The sequence below is a fragment of the Bos taurus genome, chromosome 4 (genome assembly GCF_002263795.3).
Source record: "Bos taurus isolate L1 Dominette 01449 registration number 42190680 breed Hereford chromosome 4, ARS-UCD2.0, whole genome shotgun sequence".
Taxonomy (NCBI): Eukaryota; Metazoa; Chordata; class Mammalia; order Artiodactyla; family Bovidae; genus Bos; species Bos taurus.
The window spans coordinates 115,191,751-115,206,015 of NC_037331.1; the positions used below are offsets into that span (position 1 = coordinate 115,191,751).

At 42.9% G+C, this 14,265-nt stretch overlaps 1 protein-coding gene across 1 annotated transcript in view; it reads left to right on the top strand.

Moving 5' to 3' along the window:
- The window catches only part of ACTR3B (actin related protein 3B), a 93,172-nt gene extending 79,145 nt beyond the window's left edge, over positions 1 to 14,027 (top strand). The window contains exon 11 of the transcript XR_009494297.1: positions 11,874 to 14,027. The gene's annotated coding sequence lies outside the window, so the exon portion shown is untranslated. The remainder of the gene's footprint in view (positions 1 to 11,873) is intronic.
- Positions 14,028 to 14,265: the final 238 nt, after the last annotated feature.

The window sequence follows — 14,265 nt, forward strand, 5'->3', positions numbered from 1 at the left end:
GCCTGGGGTGCTGCAGTCAGACACTGAGTCACAAAGAGTCAGACACGACTGGGCCACTGAACAACAACAATTATGTGTGTGTGTGTGTATGTTAATAGTATTTACCATAAAGAATTCCAAAAAATTTTAATTGATAAAAGGGAAATACAGTTATAAATTATAACAAATCAATAATCACCAACCCAAGAGTTTATGGTGTCCAATAAAATTTAAATGATATGCCATTGGTTATATTTTCAATATTAAGGGGTCAGATCAGCTGCAGTAATTGATCAGATCTCCATTTAATTCAGTCATGGCTACACTAGCACTTACTGCAGATAAATTTTTAATGGCTTCCCATCAGACACACTTTGACCTCGAGTAGCCTTTCTTCGTGCTTCTAGCTTATCTGGCCGTAGTGATCAGATGAGAAGGGGATCTGAGGGAAGGCTCTTGGTGTTCCTGTTTAGGACAGTGTGGCTGAACGTGGGGACGGAGCAGAGAACTGGCCGCCTGAAATCCTGACTCTCGACTCTGGCATCGCTGTTGGCTTGCTGCTGGTCCTTGTTAACATCAGTTCATTTCTGTCTCCTCCTCACCTTCTGAGAAGTGATGATGTGGGCCAGAGGGGTCAATGACTCCAGGATCCCACTGGACGACTCCAGTGATGAGAGTTTCTGGAAAAATGAGATGACGTTGTCAAGGAAACAACAGCAGGCTGTGGTCCAGCTCTCCGTGCACCTCTCAGATTGTGCGGTTGCCTCAGGTTTTTGTTTTTTTTTTTTAAACCAGGAAAAGCCATTGTTTGTTGCATGCTTGCTGGGTTCTGGGTACTGTGCTAAGCCCCCATTCTGTCATCTTACATTTGCTAAGTGCCCATGAGCTAGGCTTCCATGATAGCTCAGTTGGTAAAGAATCCGCCTGCAATGCAGGAGACCCTGGTTCGATTCCTGGGTTGGTAAGATCTGCTGGAGAAGGGATAGGCTACCCACTCCAGTATTCTATTTTTTTTTTAATTTTATTTTTTAACTTTACAATGTTGTATTGGTTTTGCCATATATCAACATGAGTCCGCCACAGGTATACACGTGTTCCCCATCCTGAACCCTCCTCCCTCCTCCCTCCCCGTACCATCCCTCTGAGTCGTCCCAGTGCACCAGCCCCAAGCATCCAGTATCGTGCATCGAACCTGGACTGGTGACTCATTTCATGTATGATATTATACATGTTTCAATGCCATTCTCCCAAATCATCCCACCCTCTCCCTCTCCCACAGAGTCCACAAGACTGTTCTATACATCAGTGTCTCTTTTGCTGTCTCGCATACAGGGTTATTGTTACCATCTTTCTAAATTCCATATATATGCGTTAGTATACTGTATTGGTGTTTTTCTTTCTGGCTTACTTCACTCTGTATAATAGGCTCCAGTTTCATCCACCTCTTTAGAACTGATTCAAATGTATTCTTTTTAATGGCTGAGTAATACTCCATTGTGTATATGTACCACTGCTTTCTTATCCATTCATCTGCTGATGGACATCTAGGTTGCTTACATGTCCTGGCTATTATAAACAGTGCTGTGATGAACATTGGGGTACACATGTCTCTTTCAATTCTGGTTTCCTCAGTGTGTACGCCCAGCAGTGGGATTGCTGGGTCATAAGGCAGTTCTATTTCCAGTTTTTTAAGGAATCTCCACACTGTTCTCCATAGTGGCTGTACTAGTTTGCATTCCCACCAACAGTGTAAGAGGGTTCCCTTTTCTCCACACCCTCTCCAGCATTTACTGCTTGTAGACTTTTGGATCGCAGCCATTCTGACTGGCATGAAATGGTACCTCATAGTGGTTTTGATTTGCATTTCTCTGATAATGAGTGATGTTGAACATCTTTTCATGTGTTTGTTAGCCATCTGTATGTCTTCTTTGGAGAAATGTCTGTTCAGTTCTTTGGCCCATTTTTTGATTAGGTCGTTTATTTTTCTGGAATTGAGCTTAGGAGTTGCTTGTATATTTTTGAGATTAGTTGTTTGTCAGTTGCTTCATTTGCTATTATTTTCTCCCATTCTGAAGGCTGTCTTTTCACCTTGCTTATAGTTTCCTTTGTTGTGCAGAAGCTTTTAAGTTTAATTAGGTCCCATTTGTTTATTTTTGCTTTTATTTCCAATATTCTGGGAGGTGGGTCATAGAGGATCCTGCTGTGATGTATGTCGGAGAGTGTTTTGCCTATGTTCTCCTCTAGGAGTTTTATAGTTTCTGGTCTTATGTTTAGATCTTTAATCCATTTTGAGTTTATTTTTGTGTATGGTGTTAGAAAGTGTTCTAGTTTCATTCTTTTACAAGTAGTTGACCAGTTTTCCCGGCACCACTTGTTAAAGAGATTGTCTTTAATCCATTGCATGGATTTGTCAAAGATAAGGTGTCCATAGGTGCATGGGTTTATCTCTGGGCTTTCTATTTTGTTCCATTGATCTATATTTCTGTCTTTGTGCCAGTACCATACTGTCTTGATGACTGTGGCTTTGTAGTAGAGCCTGAAGTCAGGCAGGTTGATTCCTCCAGTTCCATTCTTCTTTCTCAAGATTGCTTTGGCTATTTGAGGTTTTTTGTATTTCCATACAATTGTGAAATTTTTTGTTCTAGCTCTGTGAAAAGTTCTGTTGGTAGCTTGATAGGGATTGCATTGAATCTATAAATTGCTTTGGGTAGTATACTCATTTTCATTATATTGATTCTTCCAACCCATGAACATGGTATATTTCTCCATCTATTAGTGTCCTTTTTGATTTCTTTCACCAGTGTTTTATAGTTTTCTATATATAGGTCTTTAGTTTCTTTAGGTAGATATATTCCTAAGTATTTTATTCTTTTTGTTGCAATGGTGAATGGAATTGTGTCCTTAATTTCTCTTTCTGTTTTCTCATTATTAGTGTATAGGAATGCAAGGGATTTCTGTGTGTTGATTTTATATCCTGCAACTTTACTATAGTCATTGATTAGTTCTAGTAATTTTCTGGTGGAGTCTTTAGGGTTTTCTATGTAGAGGATCATGTCATCTGCAAACAGTGAGAGTTTTACTTCTTCTTTTCCAATTTGGATTCCTTTTATTTCTTGTTCTGCTCTGATTGCTGTGGCCAAAACTTCCAAAACTATGTTGAATAGTAGTGGTGAGAGTGGGCACCCTTGACTTGTTCCTGACTTTAGGGGAAATGCTTTCAATTTTTCACCATTGAGGATAATGTTTGCTGTGGGTTTGTCATATATAGCTTTTATTATGTTGAGGTATGTTCCTTCTAGTCCTGCTTTCTGGAGAGTTTTTATCATAAATGGATATTGAATTTTGTCAAAGGCTTTCTCTGCATCTATTGAGATAACCATATGGTTTTTATTTTTCAATTTGTTAATGTGGTGTATTACATTGATTGATTTGCGGATATTGAAGAATCCTTGCATCCCTGGGATAAAGTCCACTTGGTCATGGTGTATGATCTTTTTAATGTGTTGTTGGGTTCTGATTGCTAGAATTTTGTTCAGGATTTTTGCATCTATGTTCATCAGTGATATTGGCCTGTAGTTTTCTTTTTTTGTGGCATCTTTGTCAGGTTTTGGTATTAGGGTGATGGTGGCCTCATAGAATGAGTTTGAAAGTTTACCTTCCTCTGCAATTTTCTGGAAGAGTTTGAGTAGGATAGATGTTAGCTCTTCTCTAAATTTTTGGTAGAATTCAGCTGTGAAGCCGTCTGGACCTGGGCTTTTGTTTGCTGGAAGATTTCTGATTACAGTTTCAATTTCCGTGCTTGTGATTGGTCTGTTAAGATTTTCTATTTCTTCCTGGTCCAGTTTTGGAAAGTTGTACTTTTCTAAGAATTTGTCCATTTCTTCCACGTTGTCCATTTTATTGGCATATAATTGCTGATAGTAGTCTCTTATGATCCTTTGTATTTCTGTGTTGTCTGTTGTGATCTCTCCATTTTCATTTCTAATTTTATTGATTTGGTTTTTCTCCCTTTGTTTCTTGATGAGTCTGGCTAATGGTTGGTCAATTTTATTTATCCTTTCAAAGAACCAGCTTTTGGCTTTGTTGATTTTTGCTATGGTCTCTTTTGTTTCTTTTGCATTTATTTCTGCCCTATTTTTTAAGATTTCTTTCCTTCTACTAACCCTGGGGTTCTTCATTTCTTCCTTTTCTAGTTGCTTTAGGTGTAGAGTTAGGTTATTTATTTGACTTTTTTCTTGTTTCTTGAGGTGTGCCTGTATTGCTATGAACTTTCCCCTTAGGACTGCTTTTATAGTGTCCCACAGGTTTTGGGTTGTTGTGTTTTCATTGTCATTCGTTTCTATGCAAATTTTGATTTATTTTTTGATTTCTTCTGTGATTTGTTGGTTATTCAGCAGCATGTTGTTCAGCCTCTATATGTTGGAATTTTTAATAGTTTTTCTCCTGTAAGTGAGATCTAATCTTACTGCATTGTGGTTAGAAAAGATGCTTGGAATGATTTCAATTTTTTTGAATTTACCAAGGCTAGATTTATGGCCCAGGATGTGATCTATCCTGGAGAAGGTTCCATGTGCACTTGAGAAAAAAGTGAAATTTATTGTTTTGGGGTGAAATGTCCTATAGATATCAATTAGGTCTAACTGGTCTATTGTATCATTTAAAGTTTGTGTTTCCTTGTTAATTTTCTGTTTAGTTGATCTATCCATAGGTGTGAGTGGGGTATTAAAGTCTCCCACTATTATTGTGTTATTGTTAACTTCCCCTTTCATACTTGTTAGCATTTGTCTTACATATTGCGGTGCTCCTATGTTGGGTGCATATATATTTATAATTGTTATATCTTCTTCTTGGATTGATCCTTTGATCATTATGTAGTGACTTTCTTTGTCTCTCTTCACAGCCTTTGTTTTAAAGTCTATTTTATCTGATATGAGTATTGCTACTCCTGCTTTCTTTTGGTCTCTATTTGCATGGAAAATCTTTTTCCAGCCCTTCACTTTCAGTCTGTATGTGTCCCCTGTTTTGAGGTGGGTCTCTTGTAGACAACATATATAGGGTCTTGTTTTTGTATCCATTCAGCCAGTCTTTGTCTTTTGGTTGGGGCATTCAACCCATTTACGTTTAAGGTAATTATTGATAAGTATGATCCTGTTGCCATTTACTTTATTGTTTTGGGTTTGAGTTTATACACCCTTTTTGTGTTTCCTGTCTAGAGAAGATCCTTTAGTATTTGTTGGAGAGCTGGTTTGGTGGTGCTGAATTCTCTCAGCTTTTGCTTGTCTGTAAAGCTTTTGATTTCTCCTTCATATTTGAATGAGATCCTTGCTGGGTACAGTAATCTGGGCTGTAGGTCATTTTTTTTTTCATCACTTTAAGTATGTCTTGCCATTCCCTCCTGGCTTGAAGAGTTTCTATTGAAAGATCAGCTGTTATCCTTATGGGAATTCCCTTGTGTGTTATTTGTTGTTTTTCCCTTGCTGCTTTTAATATTTGTTCTTTGTGTTTGATCTTTGTTAATTTGATTAATATGTGTCTTGGGGTGTTTTGCCTTGGGTTTATCCTGTTTGGGACTCTCTGGGTTTCTTGGACTTGGGTGATTATTTCCTTCTCCATTTTAGGGAAGTTTTCAACTATTACCTCCTCAAGTATTTTCTCACGGTCTTTCTTTTTGTCTTCTTCTTCTGGGACTCCTATGACTAGAGTGTTGCTGCATTTAATATTGTCCTGGAGGTCTCTGAGATTGTCCTCATTTCTTTTAATTCGTTTTTCTTTTTTCCTCTCTGATTCATTTATTTCTACCATTCTATCTTCTAATTCATTAATCCTATCTTCTGCCTCTGTTATTCTACTATTTGTTGCCTCCAGAGTGTTTTTGATCTTATTTATTGCATTATTCATTATATATTGACTCTTTTTTATTTCTTCTAGGTCCTTGTTAAACCTTTCTTGCATCTTCTCAATCCTTGTCTCCAGGCTATTTATCTGTGATTCTATTTTGCTTTCAAGATTTTGGATGATTTTCACTATCATTATTCGGAATTCTTTATCAGGTAGATTCCCTATCTCTTCCTCTTTTGTTTGGTTTGGTGGGCATTTATCCTGTTCCTTTACCTGCTGGGTATTCCTCTGTCTCTTCATCTTGTTTATATAGCTGAGTTTGGGATGTCCTTTCTGTATTCTGGTAGTTTGTGGAGTTCTCTTTATTGTGGAGTTTCCTCACTGTGTATGGGTTTGTACAGGTGGCTGTCAAGGCTTCTTGATTAGGGAAGCTTGTGTCGGTGTTCTGGTGGGTGGAGCTGGATTTCTTCTCTCTGGGGTGCAATGAAGTGTCCAGTAATGAGTTATGAGATGTCTATGGTTTTGTAGTAACTTTGGGAAGCCTGTATATTGGAGCTCAGGGCTGTGTTCCTGTGTTGCTGGAGAATTTGTGTGGTATGCCTTGCTCTGGAACTTGTTGGCCCTTGTGTGGTGCTTGGTTTCAGTGTAGGAATGGAGGCATTTGGTGACCTCTTGTCAATTAATGTTCCCTGAAGTCAGGAGTTCCCTGGAATCAGGGTTTGGACTTAAGCCTCCTGCTTCTGGTTTTCAGTCTTATTTTTACAGTAGTCTCAAAACTTCTCCTTCTATACAGCACCATTGATAAAACATCTAGGTTAAAGATGAAAAGTTTCTCCACAGTGAGTGACACCCAGAGAGGTTCATAGAGTTACATGGAGAAGAGAAGAGGGAGAAGAGAGTAGAGGTGACCCGAATGAGATGAGGTGGAATCAATAGAGGAGAGAGCAGGCTAGCCAGTAATCGCTTCCTTATGTGCACTCCACAACTGGACTGCTCAGAGGTGTTCATGGAGTTATACAGAGAAAAGAAGAGGGAGGAAGGGGACAGAGGTGGCCAGGAGGATAAAAGGGGGGAATGAAAAGGAGAGAGACAGATCCAGCCAATAATCAGTTCCCTAAGTGTTCTCCACCATCTGGAACACACAAAAATTCACAGAGTTGGGTAGAGCAGAGAGGGGTTAGGGAGGAGACACAGGCGACCTGGTGGAGAAAAAGGAGAGTCTAAGGGGGAGAGAGCAGTCAAGCCAGTAATCTCACTCCCAAGTAAAAGTGGGTACTGAAGATTGGGTTCTTAAAGGTACAAAATTGATAACAAATACCAAAAAGCAAAAATTAAAAATCTAGAGTGGAGTTTGGAATTTCAAGAATACAATGTTAAAGAAAAGAAGAAGAAAAAGAAAGAGAAAAGAAAAACAAAGTCACAAAAATTATAAAGAAAATATAGGCACAAAATTGATAACAAATACCAAAAAGCAAAAATTAAAAATCTAGAGTAGAGTTTGGAATTTCAGAAATACAATGTTAAAGAAAAGAAGGAAAAAAAAAGAAAAAAAAAAACAAAGTCACAAAAATTATTAAAAAAATATATATGAAGTTTGCTTTTAAAAAAATAGGGTTTTTTTTTTTTTGCAAAGTAATAGTAGGTTATAAAAGTGAAAATTAAAGGAGTAATAGAGGACTTAAAATTTTTAAAAAATTAAAAAAAAAAGAATGATCGTAAAAATAGTAAAAATATATCTAGGACTTTCTCTGGTGTTGTGGGTATTGTGGGGTCAATTTATTTCCAGCTAGTTCCTTGGTCCGGCTTATATTTCTCAAGATCTATAGGCCCCTTCCTATGTAGTTGGTACTAACGACAGGGTTTTAATCTATTGCACCTGTCGCTTCCAAGGCGGTTCCCTCTGTTTTAGCTTCTTCTGTTTGCTGGTCTCTTCAGTGTCTGATTTCCGCCCTGACACAAAGGGGGCGGTGGTGGACACTTTTTTTTTGGGGGGGGGGCTCACCTGTTCAGTCGCGCTGTGGGGAGGGAGGGACGCTGCAAACAAATAACACTGGCGTGTGCTCGCAGTGCCTCAGCCACACTGGGCCTGCCCCCGCTCACTGCGCGTGTACCCTCCCTGCCCACACTGCTCAGGCTCTAGGTTGCTCCACCGTGAACCATCTGAGGGCGGCCCTGGGCTGCCTGCACCTCCCAGGTCCAAGCCGCTCAGGTTCAGGCACTCGGGTAGTCCTCAGAGGCGCAGACTCGGTTGGGCCTGTGTTTTGTGCCCTTCCCAGGTCCGAGCCTCTCAGGTGATGAGGTGTTTGGCGAGCTCGGTTGCTGCGACTTATCACCTCCCCGCTGCTCGGTTTTCTGGGTGTACAACTGGCGCACCTTCTCAGGCGGATTTTGACTGTCCAGAACCCCAAGAAGTCTTAGTTAGCAAAGAAGCCTGCTTACAGTTTTATAGATAATGTCTCTCTGGGGCTGCGATTGCCCCCTTCTGGCTCTGGCTGCCTGTCACCGGAGGGGGGTGGTCTGCAGCTGGCTGTCTCTGTTCAGTCCTTTGTTCCGTGCACGGGCCTGGCGGTGTCTTAGGTTAGGGCTGGCTTTTCGCGTGGTAGTTATCCCACAGTCTGGTTTGCTAGCCCAAGTTATTTCGCTCAGATAGTGCTCGGGGCATTCAGGCCAGATCCTTGCTCTAAGTGACGCAGCCCGCGCCGCGCCTCCCTGCCCAGCCCCCGCTTGCTAGTGGCGGGTGCAGGCGTCTGTGCTGCTTCTCCGCTGGGGGAGTTACTGTTGGGCTTGTAATCTGTGGGTTTTAATTGTTTATTTATTTTTCCTCCCTGTTATGTTGCCCTCTGTGCTTCCAAGGCTCGGCACAGACTCAGCAGTGAGAGTGTTTCCTGGTATTTGGAAACTCTCTTTTTAAGACTCCCTTCCCTGGATGGAGCTCCATCCCTCCCTCTTTTGTCTCCTTTTTTGTCTTTTATGTTTCTTCCTACCTCCTTTCGAAGACAATGGGCTGCTTTTCTGGGTGCCTGATGTCCTCTGCTGGCATTCAGAAGTTGTTTTGTGGAATTTACTCAGCGTTTAAATGTTCTTTTGATGAATTTGTGGGAGAGAAAGTGGTCTCCCCGTCCTATTCCTCCGCCATCTTCCACTCCAGTATTCTTGGGCTTCCCTGGTGGCTCAGCTGACAAAGAATCTGCCTGCAATGCGGGAGACCAGGGTTTGATCCCTGGGTTGGGGAGATACCCTGGAGAAGGGAAAGGCTACCCACTCCAGTATTGTGGCCTGGAGAATAGCCCATGGCGTCACAAAGAGTTGGATATGACTGAGCGGTTTTCACTTTCAAGGCATACAAACCTGGTGTGGATGGAGTAAGGGCACTCAAAGTGGGGCTGGGTGCAGGAGTTTGGTCTTTCTCTCCAGAACAAACCCCTCTGTTTACACGTCACAAGACTGTAAACAGAAGACCCAGTGATCAGATTGGCCAGGCATGCCTGGAAGTTTTAGCCGAGGCCTGTAGCTTTTCTCTGGAGACTGAGCAGATGAGGAAGAAAAGAGGGGGTCAGCCAGACCTGAGGACTGCTCAGGAGTCTTCTCTTGGGAAAGCTGACTCATGAGACCAGAGTCTGTCAGAGGCCGCCTGCGAAGAGCTGCAGGATGTTCGTGCCCCACCCTGTAGACCAGCGGGTGGAGGGGATCAGAGCTGTCAGATGAGGGTGGGGGACAGACTCTTTGTGATCTAGGGAAGTAGGCCGCACGGCTGTGAGGATGCAGTTAGTTTTCAGTCTTTTAAAAGATACTTATCTATTTCTTTATTCTGGCCGTGCAGGGTCCTCATTGCTGTGCAGGCTTTTCTCTAGTGGAGAGCAGGGTCTCCTCTCTAGTCGAGGTGCAGGGGCCTCTCACTGCGGTGGCTTCTCTTGTTGCAGAGCATGGACTCCAGGGCGCTTGGGCTCCAGCAGTTGCAGCTCCTGGGCTCTGTAGCTCAGGCTCAGTGGTTGTGGCATGCGGGCTTAATTGCTCCGCAGCATGTGGGATCTTCCCGGGTCAGGGATCAAACCCGCGTCTCCTGCATTGGCAGGCCGATTCCTTGCCGCTTAGCCACCGGGGAAGCCCAGTTTTCAGTTTTAAAACTGAAAATTTAAAATTTACACTTAAAATTAAAAACGTTTAAAAATGTTCTGCTGAATTAAAACGTGGTAGATGTTTTTCACAGGTATTGTATATTAACGCACGTATATGGGATGTGTTTTCTATTCTATTAATAGAAAAATGGTGCAGATGAACCTATTTCCAAGGCAGCGATAGAGACACAGACGTAGAGAACAGATGTGTGGACCTCGAGGGGGCGGGGAGGATGGATTGAGAGAGCAGCATTGACGCGTACAGACTACCATGTGGAAAACAGCAGGAAGCTGCAGTCCAGCACAGTCAGCTCCACGCTCTGGGGGGACCTCCAGGGTGGGATGAGGGCGTGGAGGGAGGCTCAAGGAGGGAGGGGATATGTGTACTCCTACAGCTGATTCACGTTGTCCTACAGCAGAAACTAACACGGCATTGTAGAGCAATTATCCTCCAATTAAAAAAAAAATTAAGGTGTTCTTCACTCTTCTTAGCCCTGTGCTTTCTTTCTTTTGCAGAAAAAGAGCTTCTATGATTTGTCCACAGTCAGTGGTATTTGAGAGCTCTTACAGAAGGATTTATGATACAACACAGTATAGATTAGGTGCTCTAACTAGTCATCAAACATAAACTATCAAGAGAAGTAAGTTTGTGAGCTATAAAGGTACAAACGACTGGTGTTTTCCACTGACACGTCTCCTCTTAATAAGGATAGTGTACTGAACTTGCATTTTGATTGTGCAGTCATTTTCTTGAGCTGAATCAGTATGTTTTAACATTTATCCATTAGCTCTCATGTCTATGATAAATTAAACTTTATAGGTAATCAGAACATTATTGCCTGATATCATTACAGAGCTCTGAATTACCGTTTAAGAATGCTATTGCAATAGTATATGTAACCTAAATGTCCCTGCTGCAAAGATGAATGGTATTATGAGGTTTCTGGGAACACGCCCTTCACGTCTGGGTTGATTTACAGTTGAGTAACTTTTAAAGAGCTGACGGCCCTTGTGCTGAGCTGTTATAAGCAGTGACCTTTCCAAGAGGGAGTGTCCTCTGTGATTGGGCAGTGATTCCTAAGCCTCCGATAGTAACACATCTACTAAGTTAGTTGTATCAGTGCCCTGAGAGGTTGTTACATTCATGACATAGGAAAGTAGGTGCCCTGTTTCACAGTGTCACGTTAGGAGGTTATCTACATGTAAATGGAATCATGATGTCCATACGACTTAATAACCACACCCTGGGATAGTTTTTCAGAGTTTTGTTTATAGATAGCTGGTGGGAGAAGGGGATGACAGAGGATGAGATGGTTGGATGGCATCACCAACTCGATGGACATGAGTTTGAGTAAGCTTTGGGAGTTGGTGATGGACAGGGAAGCCTGGCGTGCTGCAATCCATGGGGTCGCAAAGAGTCGGACACGACTGAGCTACTGAACTGAGTGGGAAGCTGCTATAAAGCACAGGGAGCTCAGCTTGGTGGTCTGAGATGATCTCGAGGTGTTGGATGGGTGGTGGGTGGGAGGGAGGTCCCAGAGGGAGGGAATACACGTGTATGCATATGGCTGATTCACGTCATCGTACAGCAGAAAAGAACACAGCATTGTAAAGCAATTATACTCCAACAAAAATATCATTGACACACTCACACAAAGAGATGTACATTTTTGAGCATATGTATTTTTTCTTAAATCTTAAGCTCTACCACTCCAGTGCATTGCTGTAGGAAGCTTTGGGCTGTACGTACTGGAATTATACCTATTCAGTTCCTTACCCGGGGAAGGCTTGTTGCCAGCATGAATAGAATGGTCAGTGGACTTGGAGTTCTGTCCCCAGCATCAGAGATGGATTTGTGGGGACGACAGAGTGACAGACCTGTACACCAACCAGCTCATCTCTCCCCACCCTCCTCACCACAAGATCCTCTTGTTAACACAGGATGAGAAGAGATAGATGTGATCAAAATTCCTGCCTGCATCCACCGCACAGCATTGGCCTTACTGGATTGCACAGGACTCGAACCAGAGACCCCGTGGAGACCAACAGAAGCTACTCAGGACTTTTCGTAAGTGACCTGTGGCTTCTGGAGGTGCTTGTTATAACAGAGAGATGAAAACCAAGTTCCAAGCTCAAGTATATTTAGGAATCCTTGTGTTAGAGAAGGCATGTTCCTTTTTTCTTTTCTTTCCTTCCTTCTTTCTTTCTAGAAGGCATATTTTGGACTTCCCTCATGGTCCAGTGGTTAAGAACATGCTGGCCAGTGCAGGGGCCGTGGGTTCAATCCCTGGTCTGGGAAGATCCCACATGCCGCGGGGAAACTAAGCCAGTAGACCACGACCACCAGGCTGTGCTCTGCAGCAAGAGAGGCCACTGCAGTGAGAAGCCCATACACCACCATGAAGAGTCGCGCCCGCTTGCAGCAACCAGAGAAAGCCCGTGTGCAGCAGCAAAGACCCAGCGCAGACAAAGCAAAACCGAAAAAACCCAAGCATGCGTTTTTACTCAACGGAAGCGTGAAAGTCGCTCAGTCATGTCCGACTCTTTGTGACCCCATGGACTATACAGTCCATGGGATTCTCCAGGCCAGAATACTGGAGTGGGTAGCTGTTCCCTTCTCCAGGGGGTCTTCCCGACCCAGATGAGAGCATTTAACATGCTGGGATGCGTGGTGTCCTTCTAAGCAGGATACTGTTTGCTGCGTTCTGTTCAGTGTCTATCCCTGAAATAGGAACGCCTCTGAGCGCCACTGGTCCAGAGGACAGAGTCAGGGGAGCCCTCCTACTGGGATCCCCCGGGGAGAGCTGTGTTCAGAGGGCATTGTCCATGGAGAGCCATCTCTCATCTTGCTCTTGGTAGACTTGGTGAGAGAAATTGAGGTTTCTGAAAAGGATTTTTTTTTTACTTTGGAATCATTATGTTTTTTTTTTTTTTTTTACTATGAACTGAAGAGAAATGAAAATTGTGCTTCTGATGGTCATTGGTGATTTAAAAAATTAAGGAAAATGGAAGTCACAGAGGGTATTTTGCAGAAAGACTGTAACTCACAGAATGGGCTGTTTGGCATTCCTTCCTGTGGGTTTTCATTTCTCATGCTCTTATCTGAGAGGACGCACATGTTCAGGGTGTTACCCGCTTCAGGCTGCGTTTGTGCGGTTTTCCTGTGAGGACATGATTTCTATTTATTGGCATTTGCTTTCAAATATGAGCAAAACTCCTGGAGGGAGAGGACCTAGAGATGTTAGTGGTTCCTGCCATGCTAACATGCTGGGGACCGACAGTATGGTGCTCACTGTGACATCAGTTTCTGGTTTTTAGGGAAAACAAACTCCTTTTAAGAGTATGATTAAAAATATGAGCGGTGTGATGCTCACTCGTCTTTTGCTCTCGTATGAGGAATCACCAGTTTTATTTTTTGTTTATTTAAAAATTTTAATTGACTTTTGGCTCCTGGGTCTTCCTTGCTGCTTATGGGCTTTCTCTAGTTGCCCAGAGAAGGGGCGACTCTCTAGCTGCACTGCCGGGGCTTCTCACTGGGGTGCTTCTTTTTTGGGGGAGCGTGGGCTCCAGGGTGTGCAGGCTCCAGTAGCTGTGGGGCTTAGTTTCCCCAAGGCACGTGGGATCTTCGTTCCCGGACCGGGATCGAATCCATGTTCCCTGCATTGGCGGGCGGATTCTTAACTGCTGGACCACCAGGGGAGTCCCATTTTCCTTATTTTAATCTCGAGTCACAGTTGTGTGCTTTGGAGAATATTCTTTTTTTTGGGTGGGGAGAGGTGGATATTCTTAAAGAGGATAATAATCTTTTTTTTTTTTTTTTTTCAATTTAACAGTTGTAGTGGGCATTGCATTTGTGGTTAGGGCAAGGAGTTTCTAAAGGTCATTTACTTGTGGATGTTTTCTTGGTTCAGGACTTTGGAGAGCGTGATCAGTTCTCCATTACATAGGCGCTTCCTGTTATATGACGGGGGAGGGGTGGGGGGGTGAGGGTGTGTCTCTGATTGTACCCCAGCCCTGCGCTCTGGCTGTTTTTCTTTGTGAGAATGTAGTTTTACTTCTGGAAAAAGTAAAAGGAAAAATAAAGATGGAAACTGCTTTCCTTTTAGTTTGGGGAAAAATAATTGGTAGTACAGAAGACAAAACTTTGTTATGTGGAAATAAATGAAGACCCAAGTAAGTAAGAGGCTGATTACTCAGAGCTGTGGGAGCTTGGGGGTCGCCACCATTCTGTGTGCTTGGTGGGGCAGCTCTGTTGTGGGGAAGGGGTCTCTGGGGTGGAGGCTGTGAGTGCGGGGGACCTGGGGCAGCTGACTTCCTATGTGACTTGTTAGGG